The 26,231-nt window shown below is 39.3% G+C and overlaps 1 protein-coding gene across 2 annotated transcripts in view; it reads right to left on the reverse strand.

Moving 5' to 3' along the window:
- GPR158 (G protein-coupled receptor 158) overlaps nt 1–26,231 on the reverse strand; it is a 189,184-nt gene that overhangs the window by 110,355 nt on the left and 52,598 nt on the right. The window lies entirely within an intron of this gene.

Raw genomic sequence — 26,231 nt, forward strand, 5'->3', positions numbered from 1 at the left:
TTCCTCAGTGACCAATTGAATGATTTAACTAAAACAGCCTCTGCCCTCTCACTTCCATATTTTTCACTGGTTTGTGACTGTCTGTGACTTTAGGATACACTTCAATATCTAACTCCTGTGACTGGAAGGAAGATGCAGAGGACAGGGTTCAGTAAAAAATACCTGAGTATAAAAAAATCAAATGTACACCAAGAGAGGACAGTCTGCACTGTAGACACTCAAGAAAAAGAGAAAAAAACTCAGATTTTCTTATCATCTCAAATTTCAGCTTTGTGCCAAAATTCTGCCTGATACTAGGGAAGCCACTTGGCTTTTCTGTCTCAATTCCCCGGATAGCATCATCTCTTCTCAAACCCTTTGCCAATGTGATGTCAGTGCAGGCAGTGCTGGCCTGCAGGTGCTATTGGAAAACAACTAGTAAGTAGGAAATTGGTATGCAAGAACACTGAAAATTCATTCAGCCTTTGTATAAGCATGAAAGACAAAAAAAAAAAAAGAAAGGGAAGGCCCTTCTTTTTCCCCCGCACTTTATCTTCACCCTGCAGAAATGTGACAGTTGATAGGGTGGAGAACAGAATAAATTGAAGTAGGATCTGTATGTGTGCAAGTCAAATGACAGCCAAACTTCTTTAACCAAGCACAGAAAGCTAGTTAAAGTAGTAAAAAGACTTTTTCAGAGAAAAATTCTTTTCTACTTTCTGGCTTCTTGCTTTGTAGGATGAAGGAACATGCTGCTGTAGAGACAGCATTTTCTTTTTGAAGAGAAGGAAGAAAAGAAGTAGCTCCTACTGTATTACGTGAATGCTACAGCACCCCAAGTACTGTATTCACAATCCTTTGCCACTGAACAAATTTACAGAATCACAGAATTGTTCATATCAGCTATGCTGCAGGGTCATGAATCTGTTCTGCATTAAAAACAAATACTTTACTGATGAATCTTCCACAAACATCCAATATTCACACCAAATAAAAACCTGTAACTTTTGTTTTATTGTCACTAACAAGTCTAGAACTTGAAAATGAACAAAATAATCCAAATGCTGTTATCTTTCATTGGTCTAGGACATTATCCTTTTTTCCAGAATTTAGCAGCTGCAATACAGTTGAAAAACCATCAGTCAAATTGTTTCTTGCAGTTCACATGATCCCAGGCAAAGGTGTAATAGGGATCAGAATATCATGTTGACAGGTGAGATGGAGAGAAGGGCAGAAAGAAGTCTGGATCCCCCCAAATGCAATTTCAAACTCTGAAATTCCATTGTGCTCAATATTGCATGGAAACACAGGAACTGAGTGACTATCTTGGGTTACAATACATAGTGTGATAAAAGGTATCCATTCTATCACCATCTCTTGAGGGTGGGGGGCAGTGATCGTTATCTCCTCGGGAGATATTCAGCCAGGGGGAAGAGCCCAACATTTCTTACCAAGATAAAAACAGAGGTTTTGGGACACTAAGGGAGCCCCTTTCTCCACTGGACTCCAGAGGAAAACCGGATTTCTCCACATCACCACTGAACTTCTGGAGGGAAACTGCACCTTCTACAGGAGCACTGCTTCAGCTGAATCACATCTGTCACTGCAAGAGGACTGTAACCACCATTTAATCAAACTGCTGCCAACACCCTGCCTGATGGGGTGTCAGGTTGTACTTTGACTTTGTCAGGGTTTGGAGTTTGTTTCTTTGTAGTACTGTACTTCTATTTTCATTTCCTTAGTAAAGAACTGTTATTCCTAATTCCCATATCTTTGCCTGAAAGCCCCTTGATTTCAAAATTATAATAATTTGGAGGGAGAGGGTTTACATTCTCCATTTCAAAGAGAAGCTCCTGCCTTTCTTAGCAGACATCTGTCCACCAAAGTAGGACAGTGACACACAACAGGCTCTGTAGACCCAGTCAGTAAAATATTAATCTGCTGCTAAGTTACTTAAGATTCGATTCATACAGAACTTGGCATTGAATAAAAGCAGATGTGTGAAAACTATCTGCTTTCACATAAGCAAAAAAAAAAAAAAGGAAGCATAAAACTGACCTGGTTTCAAATTTCATTATAAATGGGCAAGCATAGCTCTGGGAATAAACCCACCATATTCCTGAGTATTTTTGCCTCATCAGTAGTCATCAGCTTTTAAAAAATAATACTTAATCAATTCATAAAAGCATCTACCTTAGGTTGGATCAGAAGCCCATTTAGGCCTGCATCACACCTGCTATGTGTCAGCAGCCAGTGTTGAGGCCAACAGTGAAAGATGCAGGTGGCTATTGAGCAATCCTGCACCAATATGCCCTTCAGGACACCACACTCCTAAATGGAATTTCTATCACTTTAACTTCCAGCACTTATATATGGCTTGGTAACACTTTTATCATCATGTTTGCTAAGAGAGAGTAGTAAGTGTCTGTGGAACTCACAGAGTGCATTTATTCCACCTGTCTGTTCTCTGGTATTTTATTTTTAGCTTTACAGTATTAGTATAAAGTAATGACTCCAAAGCTTTTTATAGTAAGCTTTAAATCATATATTCAGGCCAAAAAAAACCCCTTAAATATTCCATGAATATTTATCTTGAGATTATTGAGAAAAAAATAATAGCTCTTGAATCAACACAAGATTCTCACACATTTAAACACAGCATCTAAACCAGTTTTTAAGAGTCTGTATTGGTTAAATTTTATGCTGCTTGTTGAAAAGGACAAAGTTGGTAAAAGATAATGTGATAAAGATTATCTCTGTTGGAAAGAAAAGAAACTCTTCAAATAATCTGTGCAATTGCTTTGAAAGTCTCAGCCAAATCTTCTGGCACAAGAGAGACAAAGCCCTTCATCAGATGAGATTAGCCAGAAACCAAGTGACAAAGTATTCAGCAGACACACAAAGCAGGTAAGACATTCAGAAGGGGAGAACAGGGCAAAAACAAACAAGTAGTTTAAGAGAAAACATGTGGCATCATGTCCCACATGTAATTTAGAAACTCGGATAAAAGATTAAACAAATCCATACTGTGGCATTCTGGAGCAGAGAGGGCAAACCAATAATTTTACAATTTAAGGGAAAAAAAAGAGCAAGAAAATGAAACAACAACCAAAAAAAAAAAAAGATTGAAAATAGAGCCAGCCTTGAGTTGGATAGTTCAAGTTTTTCAAAGAGCAGCTTTCTGTATTTCCACATGCATAAAGCAATGAGAACGCCTCCCTTCTCTGAAGTCAACTCCTTGTTCAAATGACGTAGTAAGAGCAATGTCATGACAGACAAAGCATAACAAAGATAATACAAGTAAGCCCATGTTTCTTTGCTTTGGTTAGGGGCAGCACATAAAGGATTTCTATAAAATGTAATGTATAGAGTAATTTTGTACCTGGTACACAATAGCAGCTGGAGCAGGCTGGTGTTCTGCAAAACCCCAGGAGGATTTTTCTGATACTGTTTACCACCCAAGTCAAGCACACTCACCCATAAAAAAAAAAAAGCCAAACAAAACACCAAAACAAACAACCCCCACAACAACAAAAAATAATAATAAAAAATATTTTTGAGAAAAATATAGAAGCCAAAACTCAGTGACAGCTCTGTCATTGAAAAGGCTTTAACCACTGTCTTTTTTTCATGTGCCCTTCAAGACCAGTGTTGTGTTACAGTGTGTTTGCAGCCTCACAAGCGAGCAGTGAGCACATCCATGCATCCAAGAACCTTGTGCATCACCGAGAAAGCCCTGTTTGCCTCCAGAGAGCTTGGGAGGCAGCCAGCTTGCCAATCACACTACTCATTAACTTTTGTTTTCAAACACAACATTTAGAACACAACATTCAAAGAGACAGGACAGGGTTGGCCACTCTATACTTTTACTGCAGGGTTACTTAGGCCCCTGTAGCTCTTCCCCTTCTTTCTGAATGCATTGGTGGAGTTAATTACTTTTTATATTCAAGTTTAAAATGTGTTTTCCAGCAACAAGAGATTCAGAATAACATTGAGTTGTGTAAGTCTGAGTCAGAGCACAGCAACAGCTGATCTGATTCAGCTTAGAGCAAAGGTAGTTGTCAGGACAATATTTGTCTTTATAGTTTGATACTTTGCTAAAAATTCTTCAGTGCTTTTTAATTTCATATTTTCATTATTCTGATTTTGTTAAGCATAGGATGAGAATAAATAGTGGTGGGAAGGAGCCCCAGTTCATTCACACAAATAATGGTAAGTGACACATGACTACTGAGAAAACATGAGCAGAAAAGTTAATGTCATTCACTAAATGTAAGGGACTGTAGAGTCTTTAACATCTAATTAACCTCTTTTGAAGTGTGTCTCAGTTTGGTGATGAGGCTGTATGTTTCAGGACACATAGGACTGACTCCCTTCTGGTTCTCCTCTTCTGCACTTCAATGATGATCTTATCAGCCCATTGATGGACAAGCACTACAAATCTGCAAGCGCTAGTAAAAAATAAATAATGGTGGAAGTGGAGCATTTTGCAAAAAAATGAAGAGGGGAGATCAGAAATATGTACAAATCAACATACCTTCTTGGAAGATGGTGAAAGGGGAATAAGATTAATTGAGCAGTGTTTGAAAGCAGGTTACATGGAGGGCTTGGTGGGGCTAAGGAGCAGAAAATCCATCAACAGCTGCCATGCACATGGAGAACCCATGGTCAGCTTACAAACTAAGCCTCCCATAGTCAGGATCATTTACAGACAGATCAAAGTACAATAATTGCAGCAATTTTCAGAGGATGGGTAGCATGGACACTCACAGGTTCTCAGCAATGATATTTTTAAATAAGGATTTTTTATTAGTGCTGAAAATACCTGTGCAGTCTACAAGCAGGCTATTTTAAAAATCAAAATCTCTCTATTTGATAGCCTGGAATTGACACTGATAACCTGAATATTATTTTAGAACACATCAAACTTTGCATCTGATTAACATACTTAAACAATAAAATTACAATGTCTCCTCTCTTAGAGAACTGCACTGCAATTACAGGGGAACCTGTTAACAGACACCAAAGGGACTGAGAATTTTATAGCCATTAAATAATGCAGTGTAATTAATTCGAAGGCACTTTCTCAGTGCCAGATATCCTTGGCTTTGAAGATGAGTTAAGACATTTTTCACCATTAGCACAGGTTAAACTTCATTTAGAGAAAAGTTTAGTTCACTTCCTCAGTGTCTTAACTAAGAGAGAATTCTCTTCGCACTGTCTCTCTAACCCTTTCTTTCTATCACTAGGGTAATTGCAGGCTCTACACATGGGCAATACTGGAAATATCAAACATTATCTGCAGAAGACCTTTCAGAAGCTGTCAAGCAATATGCCAAAACACACAGAGGTCCTTTACCTCTGGATGTCTGGTTCTGCAGCTACTTCTGCATTCATCTGTAGTTTGGCAGCAACTGTTGCAAAGTTTGCCTGGAAGATGAGCCACACAGTGAGACAGGGGATTAAGAAAATCTGCAAGAATGTGAGTAATTTCCGAAATCATTCAGGGAGGGGGGTGGGGAGGAAAGCTTTATCTATTCCTGACACTACAAAAGATGCAGTGTTTTAAGAAATGCAGAAACCCCTAACTTTATTTTACTTATCAATGTCAATTTTTAACCAAATTTTCAGTTGGCCCATCTCTGCCAATAAATGCAATTTGTGGCCCTATGACAATGCAAACTCTTTCCATTCTGAAATCCATTCTGCAGATTTATAAACTTTATTAAAAATATTTATTTACAGTACTAAAAACAGACTTTCACATTTTCTTCTAAAGGCCAATAGGAAATGCTAGAACAGCCAACCCAATCCAGTAACTCATCAAGACAATTGTGGTGCTTAAGCACATAAAACTTTTTCAGAATAGGAAAGAGTAACTTAACAGGGGGTTGGGGTGCATGGGAATTGCACAGCTCATCTCACAGAAGGGGACAGCCAAACATCCAGGAGACTGCACCATTCTTTGGAAGGATTCTGACTGTTGAAGTGTTTCCAGCGTGGACAGCCTGCTCGCCCTGCTAGCAGGAAAAAGAAAAAATTTCCTATGGTTCATCCAAAAGCTAACAAATAGCTGCTATAATCAGTAGGTAATTTAGAAACATAATTCAAAGAGGGGAATAAAATGGTGGAAAACGGTGCATGATATCTTAATAAGTTAATGTGGACAACATTGCTAAACCAACATTTTCTAGCCAGCAGATGTATTTGTCATTTCTACTGCATTTCCTAGCAACCATTCACGTAATTACTTCTTTATTCCTAAAACATGATTTTTAGGCTGATTGCACACACTAGCAATTCATACATAACCACATTGAAAAGATCTGCAACCATTTGTGCCTGTTTTCCCAGCTCACCATCACTTTCTGGACTTCCTGCCTGCTTCAGTGCAGCAGGGGTCAGAAACTACCTGAGTTCCCATAAGCTTCATGAACATAACATCCTGCTAGAAAAAAGATACACTCTGAGTGTCCCTGCTGAGGGGAAGACTACATCATGAGGACATGTCTTTTATTAGACACCAGAGAATGATCTTTGAGCATGCCACAGTCACAAGGAAAGCTTTAGCTGGCACTGGTGCTGTCTTAGACATCAGTGAACAGCATAGCATCTTCATAGACAAACTCAGCAAATGTGGGCTGGGTGAGTGGACAGAGAGGTGGATTGAGAACTGGCTGAATGGCAGGTCTCAGAGGGTGATAATCAGTGACACAGGGTTTGTAGCTGGGGGTCTGTCACTAGTGGGTCCCCCAAGTGTTCAATACCAGGCCCAATATTGTTTAGTTAGTTCACCAATGGCTTGGATGAAGGGGCAGAAGCCTCTTCAGCAAGTTCACTGCCAACACAAAGCTGGGAGAAGTGGCTGATACCCCAGAGAGATGTGCAGCCCTTCAGAGGAACCTTGACAGGTTGGAGAGATGGACTGAGAAGCACTGACTGAAATTCAACAAGGGCAAGTCCTCAAGAATCATCTGGACACAATCCTGTGCAATGTGCTTTAGAAAAACCTGGCTGGAGCAGGGAGTTTGGACCAGATAACTCACTGTGGTCCCTTCAAACCTGACTCACATGTGTTCTGAGATAAGAAAATACATTAGGAAACCAGGCTATAATAATCTGATGTTCCTGTTCCATGGTATTCGGTTCATCTTTAGGACTTGGCCTATTTTTCCAGAGTTTTTGGCTACTTGAGACTGCCAGGAGTCTTAAGTTGAGTCCAGCTGGGCAAAATTGAATAAGCTATGTTCCTAGTTACAAAATTCATTCTTTCTGAAATTCTACTTGAGGATTTTGTGTAAAAGCTGGTTGAGAAAACAGCTATATGAAGGCTCAAATTTTAATATATTTGGTCAATTTTACAGCATTCTTTCCCTTTTATAGCAGACAGAAATTGAAGGAAAATAAGCTCACTAGTACTTGAATGAAGACGCAGCAACTTTTACTACAAAACTGTCTGATATAGTTAATTGCATGAGTCTTTCTGTCTATTTGCTGGTCGTTGGTTAAACTAAACTCTCTGCTATGTTCTGTCCATCAGCAACACGCATTTTAAAAGCATTTTTCTTTAATTTGAGAAGACAGCCAAATCCTGCAGCAGCATGCTTGTTCTGTCCACAACTTGATCAATAGCCTTTCATTAATTTTGCTTTATTCTGGACTGTAACCTCTACAGTTTGACAATGTGTCAACTCATCGAGAAAGTTAATCTTACTTACAAGATACTATCAGAATATGGGTTTTTCTACTTGTCAAGCACATTTCCATGTTCAGGCACAAGTCTCCCATCCTCAGGGTTGGAATGCCGCTCAGAATTAAAGTTCAGAGCACAATTTCTGGGTTTAACCATGATCTGGGCTCTGTTCAATCACAGATTCTCCTTGATTGCTTTCAATCCCACAGTGAGAAGAAGCACCATATTGTTGCTGTCAGAAAAAAATCCTCTCCAAATCCCACTGCTTGACAGCAACAGCTTCACACTGATCTCCACAGCCTGGAGCTGCACACTCACTCATTACCAGGCACAAGTCCCACAGAGGTGCTGTATGTCCCACTAGCACCATGAAAATAGAGCACCCATTATTTGCCAGCTATTTAATAGCTCATTCCACCTCTTCTTCAGCACTAGGCAAGCACAAGAGATTTTAAAATGCTTTGGGCAAGACAGTTAAACTTTTGGGCAACAAATCAGAAATAAAATGTAATAACAACCTAATATGAAACAGCAATACACTTGATAAATTAATACTTGTCGGTTGCTTACTGCTTCTCATCAGGACACCTCAGAGATCAGCCAGGAAAATGAAATCCTGCTTTTTGGTCTGAACACTTGCTTTTTCCCTGCAACCTTTATCAGATTTGATGAACAATGTCCTAAGTAGTAACTGCTCCAAAGGCAAGTCCTCACTTCTAGGTCTAAGGCTAGCCAGAGGGCTGGGGATCAAGTCCCATATATGAAGCCATCATATTACAGACACCTTGAAACTATTTCCTCTATTCTTCTGCTTCACTTGTTTTAAATCTAGATTGTTACTTTTTTCCAAAACCAGTGTAGCCTTGATGACTCATATCTCACTCCTCCATTGCCTTCTGGAGCTGGAGGGTTTGGTCATGAATGCAAATTCCTTAGAAGTTGCAATCTAAATGGTTGCTTTTGATATTTAATTATGCTTCTCTTTGCCCATCATTATATTTCCTTCAGGTTTGCACTTATTCCTGCACGGCTATTTCTGTGCCCAGGTGATTAGAAGACACTTTTCCCTGTTCTGCTCGATTGCCATTTCCTCCCCAGGCTGAGCTCCTCCTTCACACAAGGCTACAACCTTCCTCCATTTAACATTAGGAAAGCCACACACTATAAAGCTGTCCTCTGAAGGTCACAGTGTCACATGAGCTTTGATATAGCCCTGTAAAGAGCATTCAGACTAAGAATAAGGGTTGTCTCTAGATATCCATTGGAATGGAAATATTCTCTTGTCCTGTCTCCAAACAGGGAGTCCCTGTGTCACAGTCCTCTCACATCCACAGGAATTCTAAGTGGATGTCTGCTGGAGCGCATCACCCACAGCTTAACTGGTCCCAGAGCCCTGCAGGGGCTTTGGCACAGTGTTATGCCAGGGAATCCATGGAACAGTCCAGACCCATAAGTGTGCCAAGGTGGCTTACAGTCTTGGTAGCAACCCTCCTCTGTTGTGAGATCTTTAAGCAGAACAACTTTCTTCATATGAACTACAGATTCCTGCACTGTGAGAACTCCAACCAGGACAGCCTTCTTCTTGTATGAATCTATAGTATCTTTAGTGATCTTTAAGTGATCTTTACCACACAAGTGCAGCCACATTTAATCAATCTTCTGAGATGTATAATACTATATATTTCAAAACTATGGTTAAGTTCAAATGTAGGCTGGAAGGATGAAAAAACATACTTTTCCCCGCCCCCCAATTTATTTAGTACTGTGCTATCTCTTGGTTCAGCAATGCCCTATTTTTGAGCCAAGGTCCCAAACCTTGGGACAGATTGCCCAGTTCCAAAATCAGTTTCCTGCTAACTCAAACAGCAGATGGCCACACCAGAGAGATACAGGATGATGTTCCAGCTTGCAGCACAAAGCTAAAGCAGATCATCAAACAATCTCTGGAACCAGAGACTCTGGAACTTTCCATCCCTTCTCCTGGCAGGGTAACTACTGCTAACACTATTTGAAACACACGTAACTGCAAATTTGGAAGTTAATTTCCTAGGAATCATTAAGAAGGTCAGAACATCCAGCAAGTTTACTGTAAATATTTCTTCCCCATGAACTGGCAAGAACTGGCAAAGGAGTAACATTAAAACTCAGGAATCAAAGTGGCCTTCAGGCAGTACAGTACCTATCACTTACCAATTCTATTTAATGAACTTGCATGAAAACAGGGCTTAATGAATAACAAGTAACATAGTACATCATCTGAAGAGAAAGCAAGCTGGAGTTTTCTCTCTATTATTCAGCAGCTGGCAGGAGCTGATTCAGAAAGCAGGATGTACTGGATCTTTTCTGACATCATCAAAATTAAAAGTGAAATTCTTTTCCATTATTAATTATAGAAATGTCCCTTTTGTTTTCAGAGATCTCAGAAAAGGTGAAACAGCATCTGGTAGCAGTACATTGTAGAAATATAAACCTCAGTAGACGACAGGATGCTTGGAAGAGTTTGCTTCAGACTAAACAAAATGTCAAGTTTACTTTCCATCTGACAGAGCAAACCCATTTTTATTGGAAGTCACTACAGAAATAGCACCAAAGACAGCTAGCCTTAATGTGACACAGGCGTGTGCACACAGGCATCCACTCTCACCCTCTATCATTACTTTTTAACTCTCATTTTCAAATAACTTGAAGATGTGGCAACAGTTATCACTTCTATCCACTAGCAAAATCCTGGAGACCAGCAAAGCTACAGCCCAGACAAATCAAGGTGGAACCAAGTCCTTTCCCACATCCATAGATTTTAGTTGGTAACATGTAGATTTTATAAAGGTCACAGTGAAAGAGAAAACAACTTACAGGTTAAGAGAGAAAATTTTTGGTTGGTAACTTCATTAATGTCCACTTTAAAGGCATCAGATTTTGTTTCATCTTTATAAATAAATACTGCTCACAGTTGCCTGGGTTAAAAATTCCAGAACAACAATATTATAGCACAGAGGCTTGTAAAATTCCCTTACTATTATGTTTTCTGCTAGTGCTCTCCCCTCTCTGTCCTTTCATCTCTCATTCTGCAAAGCACAACACATTGCTAAGGGCACGGGACTTGTGACCCACTTCCCCAGAAAACCCTCCCACCTCATCCCCAGGAATAGCACAGACTCTCCATTTGCCTCACTCCAACAGACTCGTATTTCAAACACTTATAAAGCAAGACATAAATCCAGGAACCAGCCCATTTAGTGTGAAGAGCCTTTCCAGTTTAAATACATTGACCAATATTTTTCCCAATCTTCTAAAAGTGCAAATAAGGATACAAACTGAGTCTTCCAGTTTTCTATCCTGAGACTTCAAAAATTCCATCTCAACCATTCACTTTATTAAAACAAACAAACAAAGAACAAACACAAACCACCAGGTACATTGTATTAACCTGCTTCTGCATGGTAAACAAATTATAAACCAGCGAAGTTTGTAGGCAAGAGTTTCTATGGAATTTTCTTGAGTCTGAGCAAACTCTCAAAAAATACTGTTATTGCTTCATAGATTCCAGGAAGTTTCTGAATTCTATATACCAAAGTTGTAACTCTATAATATAGTGAATACAATACCATAATACGATATCCAAAAGTTCAATCTTAGTTATTATAGGATTGCATTCACTGTATTATAGAATTACAAAACTGCATGAATGGACTTTGGCAGAAGCTTACGGTGAAATCCTACTCTCTCTCACAACAACCTTTCAGTGAGTCAGCTACAGAATATGTAATGAAAACCCTAAAACCCAGAGGCAATGTTTTGAAAGCTCAAAAAATTCAGAAACATAAGAGGAAAAAGCAAAGTATTCTCTATTGGCAGCCTGAGAGCCCTGCAGAGCCTGCAAGCTTCCAGGTCAAGTTTGGAGGTTCTTGGTAAGGTTTGAAATGTTCAGAAGTTCAGAATGGTCACTCCAGGTTAAATGTCTCCACAGACTGCCAATGTGACTTACCTACCAACAATCCTTACTTATCTCTCACCAGGAAAATGTTTCCTTTACTTATTTACAGGTTTCTTTCTCACTTATCTGGTAGATGATATATCTTTTCCTTATCTATGGACTTCTCTGGGTGGAGAACTTTCTTTTTTGATCCCATTTTCAAATTCTCAAGACATCTCAAGATTTCATACAGCCTTGTACCATGAGAAATATTTTGGTAGAGTGGTATATATATCAGGTTGTTTAGTCAGCATCATACCCAAATGGAAATAAGAGAAAAAACAAACAAACAAACAAACAAAACCACCACCACCACCAAAAGTTTTTTTCTCTAAAAAGTAGTATCTTGCCCACTCTAATGTAAATATTTTTAAAGTATTCCTGTGGCATACAGAAAGTCACCTGACAAGTTAAATTATATTTAGGTTTTCCTATCTTTTGAGACTGTTGCTTATAATTACTCTGACTTGTAAAAAAAGAAAAAAGAAAAAAAAAAAAAAAAAACAACACACTACCAAACACTTAATCTTGGAAGTGATGCTGGCACTGACAGAGCAAGTTATAGACACTAAAATTAATTATATTCAAACTAAAGCAAATTTGGGAAACATAGTGGGATGCACTCAGCATTTGGCTACTTTTCAAATTAAAATCCACCATTTTTACAGGCTTGTGGCAGAGTGCTTGGTTTTGTGAACATGAAATTCCTTGTGTAAGGGACCAAATGGAAAGATGTGAGTGGGCCATTAAACACCCCCAACTACAGAACACATCCCAGCAGCAGCAGCCAGGTGAGTGCCAGTGCCCCTGCCTTTGTCCCCAGCTGTCACATGTGAGACAGGAGAAGGATGGGCCTGGATACGCTGTACCCATCAGGCTTTTTCTCTTACAGTTTCCACAGCTACAAGACAGGTGATTTGAAATAGAAAATAACTAAACCTGCCCTCTTTAGCACTTCACAAAATTTTGCCCAATCATTCATACAAACCATTACTATTCTTAAAAATATTTTTAATTTTTTTACTTAAAACTTACTAATATTTATCCCTAGAAATATGCCACAGGTTCCTCAGCCACATTTAACTAACTCCTATCATAAAACTCAAAAATAAATACACAGAGAGTGAAAAAAACCCTTATCTTTTACTAATCTCTTAGCAATAAAAATAAACACTACTGTCAATTTACAATTATAAATATGAATTATATAAATCCACATGATTATCAACCATATAAAGTTAATATAATAAAAGAACCCCATCCAGTATCTTTCTCCCTCATACTTCTTGTAGTCTCTAAATCTTCCAGGCAAAGTCATTTATCCAGTGCTGCTGAACCCCAAACTAGAACTGAGAAAACATATTTGCAAGGCAAACCAGCTTTTAGTAGCATATCAAAAGCAGCTGAAAATACACAGCAGTTCATAGGAAAGGACAATTCTTCAGGAAATTATTAGTGGCTATTTTCAGAACCACAATAATATGCACAGAGTTGCACAGAACAAAAGACATATACACTTCTTTGTCACATTAAGTTTATTGTAACAGACACTTGAAAAACAAAATGAAAAGGATCCAACTCTATTCTTATTTGCCCTTACTTTAAATAAACCAAAATTCCAGTGAGTCCAGTGCTTCCAATCACCTCACTGAAATTACTGGCTAATGATGCTTGAATCAAACCCACTTTGTCTCCTTCTGCTTTTAATTTATACTCAATTTCTTTAATATAAATTCATTTGTTGAGATTATTAAGAAGTTATAAAACCTAAAGAATGAAGATCATCCCAGCATTAAGTGACTCCTTTAACACCAGCTTCCAGCAGATTTCAGAAGGATGAGAAAGTAGGGCAGCACTTCTACTACTACCAATTAGCAAATAATACTCATTAAGCCACCTGAGTTCCCAGGTTCCCACCAAATTCCAGCTTTATCAATGAATGCTTTCCTAAAACTGTTAAACGCCAAAATCTTCCTTTTCAATCCACAGTTTGAGCAAGCCCTTCTCCTTACTGTAAATCGCAAACTTGCCTTGAGGTGCCAATCGATTGCCAAGTTTTATCATTGAAACAGCTGGATTTCAGTGTTAGCAGGTGGGTGAAAAATCCCTGGTCTGCTCTTGAACTCCATAAAGTGGATTGTGGGATCTTTGAGGGAGGAAGAGACTTATACGATTCAATGAGTGCTTTCCATGAAAACCAAAGATCCTTTGGAAAATTGACTTACACAATCACATGAGTTTACAGTAAAAGCTGGCACAGAATACAATCACAGAATGGTTAAGGTTGGAAGGGGCCACTGGAAGTCTTTGGTCCAACTTCCCTGCTTAAGCAGGTTCCCCTAAAGCGCATTAATTGGGGCTGTAGCCAGATGGTTCTTGAGTACGTCCAGTGAGGGAGACTCCACACCCTCTCTGGGCAGCCTCTTTCAATGCATGGTCATCACACAGCAAAGAATTTCTTCTCATATTCAGGTGGAACTTCATGCACATCAGTTAGGGTTGTTGCTTTTTGTGCTATGCCTGACTCCCACTTTATTAGACAACCAAAATAGCTATTAAGCTGCAAAATCCTTTATCTGAAAAAAGCAGTTTAACTGGCAGAACTGACAGCCCAGAGACACCTTTTCCCTATCAGTAAATTAGCTGGTTTTTACACAGCAGTAACACTCACCTGAGCTGTGAGAATTTCCCATTACAGTTATCACCCAGATCTCTCTATGGACAGCATCCTCTCCCTTTACTGTGTAAATACACTGTGCTTTTCATGCCCAAACTCATTTTTCATGAGAGCTGCCTGCAGGGCTGGAAATGCCATCTGCACCAAAGCATAGGTTGGGTTTGCCCTCTCCCCCTCCTGTCTGCAGCCCGTTTGCTGCTTTGGGAGATTTCCCTACCTGTACAACCTGAAACTGTGACAGTTAGACCTCTCTCCTTCCCACTTCACATAGTCCTCTGTTCCACTTTTCAATTCAGTCCAAGACATGCTTCTTAATTTATAAAAAAACTGGTGGAAAGTCACGAAACATTTTTAGGCAATCACTCTGGAATTTATATTCCTTACACATCTCCTTAACTGGATGTGTCAGCAGCTCCTTAGAAATGAAAATCATTAGAATATTCTTCCTATTAGGATTACATTTCAGATTTCAGACAGGATTCAAAATTTCATCCTTTAAAATAACTTTGCAGATTCTATTACACCCTTTCACGGAGGTAAGAGGCACTTTGCACTTGGAGACACTACCTTCAGATAGATTTTCTCTTCATTTGAGGAGGAGAAAATACTCATACTCTAAGACAAGTAGGTGTCATGGCTGCATATGTCTTATGGCTACTTATAAAGAAATTCTTTGCATGGGAGAGTCTGCCACCTTCTCTATCCTGAATTGTTTCTTATGCTGGAAAAACCCCTTGGATTCTCATGGTTGCTTTGCTGGTGTAAGAAACTACCAAAATGAGCAAAGCAAATAAAATAAAGCCCTAAAATAAGGTGTGTAACAAAGCTGTTATCCTGTGAAGATGTCAAGTGTTTCTCAGATTTTGGAGGAATCATTTACACAAATATTTAAGCCCTCAAAGCCAAAACATTTACCAATCACTTAGACATAATCATCTTGTCACTTACATAGAGCTCAACAAACATGTCATTGGGGAAACCCCACAGTGTAATTAACTTTGCGTTGAATGACAACTGAAGAAAAACATTATAAGCAGTCTCATTCAAACCTGAAAGGCAGTATGTACTATGCCAACACTCGCTTCCCCAGGAAGATTGATTTTCCCCATTATTATTCTTAATTCTACACATGTAGCTTTCAGTTTGATTTCACTGACTATTTCAATCATAGCTTGACTTTGAGGTTTTCTGTTTACCAGTGCAGTCCAAAGTTTTACTCTCAGGATAGCAAGAGATCAAGCCACGTCTCCTGAGAGCACAGTTAAGAGATCTGATGGTCAGAATGGAGAAGAAAGGAAAACTTACTGTAATTTTTATTAACTTTCAATTTTGTAGGTAAAATTTTCAGAACAGTAACCAACAGTAAACAAAGCAACCTAAATAGTAAATGCTGGTTCCACTCCAGTAATGATTATATTTTTCTAAATGTACTGTTCAGTCTTCTGAAGGAACTGTAGCCCTCCCCCCAAGCTCTTATTTTTCTGTCAGTGTTGTTAAATTTCATAGAGCAAGAAAATTGCAGACATGTCTACCTAGGTTATAATACATTTCCTCTACACTGACTGCAGAGATGCAAGCAGAGCTATCTGTCAATGTACTATTTTAAAATATAGACACAACTCTTCTCTAAGCATCAGAAATCTAGAGAGATGCAGCAAGGTCTCACCAGCATATCTGAATTCTGCATAAAGTACTATTAGTGTCTGATTAAATATTAATTACAAGAATGTAGTTGAACAGCATTTAACTGGGGAAAGGCCATCAGCAAATCACATTTTTTCTGCCAAAAAATACCTAGCACAGCACTATGTTACTTTCTGCCCTATTTAATGTGGATCACAAGGAGGTAGTGAGTGGTCTGAAAGCATCAGTCCCAGCCAGTGGCAAAGACTGTGGTCCATGGCCCTCCCCAGTTTAACCAGACAGAATCCTGCCTAAAAAGCATGCCTGGGAGGTGTGAGTATTATTTATTTCAATGAGACCAAGAGGAAAGTGTTCAGTTCCAAAGAGTTCCAACAGCACAGATGTTCCTGTCCTCCCCTGAGCTCCCCCTCCCCTCCTGCCTGATGGAGGATTTGGGTACCTCCCTCTCACCCAGCTCCCTGTTCAGGGTCTCTGCTGACCACACAGGGACACAGCCATCCATCTTCAGGAGGAAAGAACCATCTCTCCAGCTATCCACACACATTTCTTGCAGTCAGCAGATCAAACTGAAGACCCTTCCCACACCTCCTGTTGTGTTCAGCTGCTTCATGCCCTATCCCATGGATGTGCACCAGATCTGCCTGCAAGTGCTGATGGCAATGCAGCTGTGACATCACTTTTCCCTAACAAACCTATGTCATGTTAGGGATGTATCACATATACTTGAATTTTACCAGCTGAGGAGGGCAGAACCAGGGCCTCCACTGAAAAATGGGGGCCATTCCTATTCTGCTAACTTACAGCTATGACATATGGGCTGAAGGAAAGCTCTTGCACTACCTTAGGTCAGTGCTGAGCAAATATTTTTCAACTATTACTTGCAAAATAAGAATTGTCTGGGTCATATTTAAATTATTTAACTGTCTGAATCCACTCCAGTGAAAAAATACTGCTGAGGAGGAGAACTTAAATTTTGTATGATTAAAACACTGATTCAATAATGGCTGCAGAACTGGGCACTGAAAAGACAGGAAAACCTACACCTACCATTGAACTGCAGGCATCACAGCTGCAGGTCCTTCTCTTGTATTAAAGGACTCAAACTTGCATCTCCCATCCCCAGAGACTGCTCCAGCACTCAGAATTATTCTGGAAGTAGTTTGTCTCAGATGGAATAGAACAATGTAAAATAATAATCTCTGGGCGTTTTAGTTCAAGTGTGAATGTGCCTTAGAAAAAGCACCTCGTCTCTCTCAAATGCACCCTTTAGCTGCCAGGCAGCAAATCCATTCACACCTCCTTGATGCTTCCATGCCTCATGGCAGCACTCTAAGTAATTTATTAAGTGACACTTAGTAGGGTGTAGTTGAAGTGTCCCATTTCCTCACACCAAAAAACCCTGTTACATTTTTTATCACACACTTCCCTCCTCAAGGTGCCCTCTCAGTTTTCACATTTCACCAGAGCACTGAAATATTTTATAGCACTCACGAGAGCACTGGATGGCAGAGACACATGATCCCTGCCCAAGGAGCTCACACACTGGAGAAGCAGCAGGGACAAGGCAGTAGGATAGCAGAAGCAGTCAGTGTCAGAATTTCTGAGCTATGGTATATGCCCTTTCCAGGCTTTTGCCTGGGAATTCACTAAGTGCACTGAGTGCTGCATCCTCTCCTGTCTGCCTTCTAGAGCACCTGCCTTTCAGAAAGAGGCATCTTCACAGTCCTGAGCTGCATCTGCAGAAATTACTGCACTGATCTTTTTTTTTTTCCATTTCTTAATTTCCCTCAGAATCTTTTTCTGCTTCTGACTTTTCCCTTCTTTTCAATTCTATTGTTAGATCGGTCTGATATGATTACCATTTTTGATTAGTGAATGAAGGACAAACTCAAACTGTTCTTCCCAATAACACAGGTCACATGAATTGCTTAAGAGTAAGGAAGTCATCAAGCAGAGGTTTATGTGAGCTATTTTGCAAAGAAACTACACAATGTAAAAAGAACAGCAACTCAGAAGGCATCTTTCTGTTGGCTGGAGAAGTTGGGCATCCTCAGGCAGGATGAACCAGCACCCTGCAACCCCAAACTTCTGTCCACTTCCCCAGGCACTTTGTCTCCAGAGTACCACACTTAAAGCATGTTAGTGTCATCAGAGCAGCTGCTAATGGAGAGCTGGTAAGCTCCAAGGGAAATAGAAACAAGACATGCAGGCTGGTAGAGCACCACTACACTAAGCACTCCCAAGGGCCCCGTGTGAAGTGCATCTCCCACCTGGACTCTGTAAGAAACACTGCTGCAAATAGCACCAACATGCAGAAGTATGAAACAACACTGGAGACAGAATCTGAGAATGTTTTTTCAGTCCACTCACTCTTTGCTTGCTGCTGCTGTAAATACACCTGAAATTGCTCCATGTGATCCAACTTCTTCAGTTTCTGCTCTGGCTTTTAGAGTAACAGAACCAGCTGAGTGTGGTATTTTTTATTTTAGCTGTTGCCTCTGCATTAAATAGGTTATGTTGAATGCTGAGGGAGAATGAAAAAAAAGATTTCTTCATAAAAGCTGTCAGTGTAAGATTAGCCTACTAGGAGATGAATGCCAGGGAATCTCACACTGGGCAGCCTGGATTCAGGCACTCTGGAAATGCAGACATGCTGGGAGAGCACAGGCTTTTAATTGCAGATTCATTGGATCCTAGCTTACACTTGTAATTATTTGTTACTGCCATCTCCATAGAAATGAAAGGATTTACATCTTTTTAAATAACTGCTTTAGAATTTTCAAACGTATCTTACAATTCAAAGCATTCAGCCTGTGTTATCCAAGCTGCTAGAGCAGAGAAACAAACAAATCAGTATGAGTCCCTCTTCTTTTCCTAATGTATTTTTATGTTTTGCATACTTCAATTTTTAGCAATACACTTTTTAAACTGATAAATGGAGATCTGCAAGAGCTATTTGAACATTACATCTAAGACTACTGAGCCATTTTCTAGGAGTCACAGGGAAGAGTTTAAATTTTCTTCTGTAGTGTTGCCCTCCTTTCCTTTTCTATGTTTTTCAACCTTTTTCTGTGGTACTTGAAAACAAAACTGACCAAGAAAGCCCAACAATTAATTCCAAAGCAGTGATTGCAACAGAAAGTTAGTGAAATAGATTTCAAATAGGCTAGTGCTGCAATGTCCCTGCCTCACACAGTCAACAGTCATAAATTCTAACTCATTCTTTGAAATCAGAAGCAGGTTGCTGATGCAGAGAGATCCAGTTTCACCTGGGAAATAATGAGGTGAAGTCATTGCATGGGAGAGAAGAAAAATACATCCAGCTGACTACACAGCATTTAACTCCATGGCTCTCTAGAGGGAAGCATCCACAGCAGGGGTGCAGCTGACAAGTGAAATGCTGCTTTGTGGAACGCTTTACTACCCATTTGTGTGCTATAGGAATAGCAAATCGTCAAAAGGCCACAGAGGAACAGAGCTCCATCAAAGTAACCTGCAGAGATACCTTTTGTGATTAGCAGGCAAGAATTCAGCAAGCTCATGGGATGGCACAAAGCTTTGTCCCTTGAATTTTGTTAGAAATTAGTTTTCTAAAAAATGCCTGTCCAGGCTGCACAGCGCCTTATAGTATTGACAGATTATAAATTCCCTCCTCTTAGACTATATAAAGGGTGCTTGGCAATAGGATTTAACATCTCTCCTTCTACTCTGGATGCCGTTGTTATCATCTAAAAAAAAATCTCTACAGTCAGTACAATGAAGGAAGTCTGGTTTCTTAACAGATGCACCTCATCTTTGGCTGTGAGCTCCACTTCAACCATCTCACATGGCTGGGACCCTGACAACATCTCCTGAAGTCACCCCATGTCTTTCACCTCATGGAGAGCTTCTCCTTTCCTCCACTCAGTTCTCTTCATAAAATACACAAGACCAGAAAGTATTTGTGACTTCACTGTCATATTGACAAACAGCTCAATATTTTCTGTGAGATGACCTGACAGTCACACAGTATGGTTGGTGAATACATCTTTTCCATGGGAATCCAGCCTAAAATTACAACAGAAATACATCCAACACTAACACAGTCTGCCCCTGCTCTTGTCACTCACAGACCTAGGTTGTTGTGCTTATTGCCCACTGAGCTACAAGACTGTCCCAACTCAACCTGGATGCCTGACCTCTGAAACACTTCCAAGTGGACTTCCAGTTTAGTAAAATTGTGATATTGAAATGTGTTGACAAATTTGACAAGGTCTGATTCTCTTTATCTCAAGGCTGCACTGAACACCATTAGAGAGGGCTCTATTTCAGCCCTTCTTTACTGTTGAGCTTGTAGATTTCTGCAATCACAACTTCAATTGTGTGACCTGGATAGAAGAGTGACTGTAGAAATATGGAAGATTCCTATACATTTGACATTTTATCAGTTAGAAGAAATCATCAGAAAAAAACCACTTTTTTTTCTTGGAATTATCTCTACCATAGCTTCCACGTTTCGTAGATTGGGTCATCTCACTACAGCTAATCAAGAGCATGTTTCCTGTGCCCAACACCACCATTTCAGTGAAGTACATCAGATAAAACTCATTACATTAGCACACTAACAGCAAGTACCCAACAACAGAAAGAAGATGGGCATCTGCAGATTGATACTATCTTGAAAAGACAGAGAATTGCCCAAAACTTTGAAAGACACAGAACTGCCCAAAACTTGCTTTTTGAGCAAGGGGATTATAATATAATTTCCAAACATTTCAAAGCAGCAACGAAGCAAGAATCATTATACAATCCAAACTGCTTATCAATCATTAATTAATTTTATTAACAGCAGCAGAAACAACCTTCCTGAGCAAAATTTATCCAACAGCCTTACCATCAGATACTCTATCCTTCCCTCATTAAATTTAAAAAAAAAAAAAAAAAGAAGCATTCATAATTGCCATAATTGTTTCTTCATGAACCCTTCCCAACCAGGGAGGTCACTCATCTGCAGTATAAAAGAATCCCAAAAGCCAAGTGTCCAAAGACAATACAAAGCAGGCTAAACAGTTTGGTAAGTACCACTGCCCTACTCCCAGCCAAAAAGCACATTAGCATTTGATCCATCATCTGCCACCTTTGCAGCCTTGACAGCAAGCTGAGCAGCTTTGACCTGCATCATACCAATTTGAGAATCACTGGAAATTTCCTCACAGCTGGGGGACTGTTGCACCTTATTGAGACAGACATTGTTGATCAGACTGTCCTCAATCTTACCAAGGCTGCAGATGCAACTTTATGGATATAACGGACTACAGAAAAACGCTTATGAACAAAAATGTACTCTCTAGTCTCATTTTCCTGATGGATTCAATTCAAGACATTCTGGTTTGCTATGTTTAAAAGCAAGCACACAGCAAGAAACCTATATTCTTTCCCCCACATATGAGGAATATTGCTTTGTTGTTCTCTAAGGACTGCAACAATGGTGCCAAAAGATTTCTAGGAGAAATAGAAGTCAGAGTCTAGGACACAGCAACATCTATTTTCTTTTTCCTCTTAGTAAGTCTCCAGGGTTTTAACAATTATTAGATGCCTTCACTAAGGAAGAGTTTCAGTGTCAGAACAGAAACACATGAATAGCAAGGAAAACATAGGAATTGAAGTGTCAACTCACTAAGGTTATTTTATAATTTTAAAAAATGAAGTTCAAGGTTGATGAAATCACTATTGGGTTTTGCCATTATCCTTACTGACAGATAAAAATGTCTTTCATTTGTGTGCTGCTACTCTTTCTGGTGAAAACACAGGTAACACATTTGCATTTGTGCTTAGCTTTCTGTTTGAACTTAAGATTTGCTTTTTGGTGTATTGGGAAATTCTAATAACACTCTAACAAGATTTCTAATTAGCAGATATGTATTTACATTTTCAACTAAATTAAGGTGGGTTTTTTGGTCTGGGAATGACATGAGTTTTCATTTAATTTCTCATTGGATGTGGACTGAAAGCACATAATGCTGATACTTCTCTAGAAGTGACTATCATTAAGAGGATTTAAATTTTATATATCGTCTTCATTTTTGGTTGTGCAGTTCAAAAAAAACACTTTTTAAGAATCAAGTGCTTATATTAGGACCATTGTATTGCTCTCATAAATAAGAAGTCATTCTTTCTTTAACTTTACCAATATAAATAGCTATCATTCCAAATATACATTATCTTTATCATTCATAAGAATGGTTGTAAATCATTAAATGGAGATTTGATATACTTTCATAATATTTTCACATAATACTGTGGAATTATTAAAAGTTTCAATTAATCTTCCATTATTTAAACTCCCACATATAAACAGATAAATAGTTCACCAAAAGAAATAACGTTGCATACAATGAAAACCAAATGACAAATGCCTAATAGCTGGATAAATAAGATAAGTGAGACAGAACATATGAGACAAATATGTTCCAAGAAAACCACCAGAGATTGCTTGAATTTGGAATATTACATTGGGAAAAAAACAAGAAAAAAACATATCTACAAAGTCAATTTCTAAAACAAACCTGTACATTTTTCAGATCTTTTTCAGTTCTAACTATTGTGCATGAAATAAAAGAACAAAAAAACCTGTGCAATAAAGAATTTAAATACATTCAACATTAGTAGTAAAACCACTCTTGCCTTATATTTGAAACAAGCTTTAAAACAGTATCAACATGAAGACACTACAGATTTCTGCAGAAAAACAGTTCATAGCATCCTGTTTTCTTTTTGCCTTATTAGATAATTTGTTGCACAACATCTTTGCTGTTTGTTTTTCACTCCATTCCCATTTCATCACTCCTTTAGACTGCTAGACTAAGGTTACTCAAGTAGTGTAATTTCCTTCTTTTATTTTTCTTTTTTTTCTTCCCTCACAAGATTAATTGCATATTTATAGATACCACAAATCTTTCACAGACCATATGAGAATAATTTAAATCTGCCCCAGGATCATTTCTGTCATTATTGGCTACTCATTCCCATTAGAAGCTATTACCCATCCTGTTATTCACCATAAAAGTGAAATCCAGTGTTACCTATGCAATGCTTCACAGTCATGCTGGGGTTTGTCTCCTGCCATTTGTGCAATTTGTGGAAGCAACAAGACCACCACCTTAGGAAGTTTTTAGAGAAACTCTGCTCATTCAAATGATGCAAAGCAAGTCATCTCACTCATAGACATATTATACATAATTCTACCAGCTGTATTATTAGGCTGCCAGGAGCAGCATTATGTACACAAACCAGTGATCCTGGAGCATGGAAACCAGGCCACAGAAACATGAGAGAACATTGGTCCTTCTGCTATCACTTCTAGACTAAAAAAATCATCTTTCCATACTTAGAATGCTTTACTTGCAGAAAGCATGAGTCTGTCTCACACACAGTATACACCTGACACTTCAAGGGACTACAGAGTGAAGTGTGACCAGTTTGCCCCCAGTTCTGACCAGCTCTGCTGCAGCTTCTGACTGTTGGGAAGGAGCAACTAACTACTCACTGGGTGTTTTCAGTCCCAGCCCTGCCTCGCACCACAGCTCCCAGGAGCCCCCTTGCTCAGTCACAGCTCCTTCCTACGGGGAACATCAGTCAGAAAGGTTGCTCTTGGGAACGCTGGGGAGAGGAAACTGCAGCCTCACTTCCCTCTTGTGATTCTCTTTGTTTTCTGATTTTTCCAACACTGCTCACCAAGATGTACCATGCCAGCAGGTGAGGACCATTCCTGATGACCATCTTGTGACACTCCAGGGGACATGCCAGCCTTGGTCTCCATTGCAGACTCCCTGGACTGTCCTTTCACAGCCCTGCCTTTTGCTGCATTTCTGAATGTCCTGCACAGGCTCCTTTTCCTACCATTTTCTCAAGTTATATACCATAAATGTTACACATTTACTTGCTCTGAATTCCATGACTGATGGTTCTATTACAAATCACATCCAGTGGTATCCTGTTGCCATTTCTAACTAAATTATCTGGACTTCTTTTAATCTATTTTTTCACATAGCAATAGACCTCCTAGGATGGTTTGTCTGAGCACATCTACCTCCACCCCATAGTCCTGAAATTCATATTTCTGCAACCCTTAAAGGACTGCTTTATCTCAGAGCAGAAGCAAGAAGAAAAATTCAGGACGGCCCAACAAACACAGAGTCCTCCTGAGAGCTATCCTGTCAAAATGTGGAAAATAAGAGTTTTCCAAGAAGCAGAGATCTGCTAAAGCCTGGGACAAAGGATTTTGGTTAAACCAAGCAGCAGAGATCAGAAGAAACAAACAAATGCCCACCAGATGCCATTGGAATTGCACATTTTTGCTGCTGTAAGGGAAGTCAGCTGAAGCAATCTGATAATCACACATGGTATGATCAGCCAGACAGGAGCATGAACAAGAAAAGATGGCATACAAACAAAGCTGACGAATAAAAAATGGAAAATAATTTCAGGGAGAGCTATCTTAATAGTGCCTCCAAAACTCCTGTGTAAATAGTCCTTCAAAGGTCACCTCATGAGAAATCTGAAATAAATGCTAGGCAAGAGTGCTCAGCAGCCTGCAGCTTTTCACAGAACAGGACCATCCTGCACATGGAGCACCAATCTCATGGACTCAACCAGGTGATCATTCACCCTCCCAGTCACACAAGCCACACAGACCCTGACACCCCTCAGCCCTGGCAGCAGGAACAAGCTCTGTTGGCTTCCCTGCACACCACCCAGTCCCAAAGCACTCTGCACACACCAGCTACATCTTGTATGGAGGTCACCCCTATCCCTGGCTGCGCCTTTGCCAACAGATAAAAACAACTGCAGCTCTTCCTATATATTCATATGCAATAATACTGCTCCACATATTTCTGCATGGCCTAGCAAACACAAGGTGTATTACACACTTGGTTTTACTTGCTAATGCTAGATCTAAACTACTATTCCCAACAGCGTTTTATAGTTGAATTTACCTGTAAATATTCTAGGATGCACACTGTGCTGGTTTATTTTTAAACAGCCAACTACTGAATTTCATTCTAGCAAGCCTTTCCCTTCATTCTCATTAAAGGGAAAAGCTGTTTTCACAGGGATTCACAGAAACTGAGTAAAGGATGCTATATATATATCTTATGAATCCTGTGTGGTTCCCAGCTGTCACAAGCCTTCAGAGTTAACAAAAAACAGAAAACACCCAGACAACATTTCAAACCATTTAGGAAAAAAAACCCCAAAACCTAGAAATAAGTGTTGGGTGTAGTATGTTCTTAATAACTCCAACAACAACTTTGAATAAAGCTCTGGACAGTTTGATGATCAGATGGCATGCACCAAGGTGACAAGAAGTGCCCTCAGACACAAGTCATTGTTTTCCTCCCACTTCTTATGATCTCTGACCCTGTTCTGCAATGATCATACACTGCAGTTTTCCTTTTATCTAAAAAAAAACCTAGAGAAGGTTACAATAGGTGAAGCGATAGTGCTGTAGACATAGCCTACTTCTCTTTCTGTGTGGCAGTTCTCTGAAATACTCATAAAATATGCATGTTTTAAGCTTCTTCGTGGCACTGACTATTGTGCTATTTAGCTTGATGAAAGCACTGCAATAAATTTAAAGAGACACTATCAATTCTTTTTACTTGAATTCAAGTAAAAAATGGAAGCGTTGGATATTAAATCTAATAACTACAAAAATGCATCTTGCAACAAATAACAAACTTTAATTCAGAATAAACTGAATTCCTTCAGGTTATCTTCCATAAAGCTGTGAAGCCCCTTCCAAAACATGACCATGACAAAACAAGTACATGGTAGAAAGAACTATGCAAACTTCATTACATAATCATAATTATGTAATTTTTAAAATTACTTTAAATGTTTTGCTATTTGCTATTTATTTTTGCACGAACATTCCCAAGCAAAGATCTTTCTTTGCTCCATTGTTGCTCTCTTCTGATGAGATTGCTCTAAAGAAAAGATGATATTGAAGGGAAGCTCAAGCATCCTGGAAGTCTGAAAATTTTTTTGTCTCAGTGACATAATCTTCCCCAGCCTTCAGCTCTGAGTGTCCATTATTTCAGTCCACTCAGGATGACATCCAAAAATGGCAGGTGGACTTCAATCTTAACACTCACTCCATTCCATTCCTTGCAAAAAAGTCAGAACTTGGGTCATAGAGTACTGAAGGCTCTTGGTCTTGTTGACAGTGTCCCTTAACAAGAGCTCACCAGGCTTTTACACTCTTTGAACAGATGCTGACACCT

The sequence above is a fragment of the Catharus ustulatus genome, chromosome 1 (assembly GCF_009819885.2).
Source record: "Catharus ustulatus isolate bCatUst1 chromosome 1, bCatUst1.pri.v2, whole genome shotgun sequence".
Classification (NCBI taxonomy): domain Eukaryota; kingdom Metazoa; phylum Chordata; class Aves; order Passeriformes; family Turdidae; genus Catharus; species Catharus ustulatus.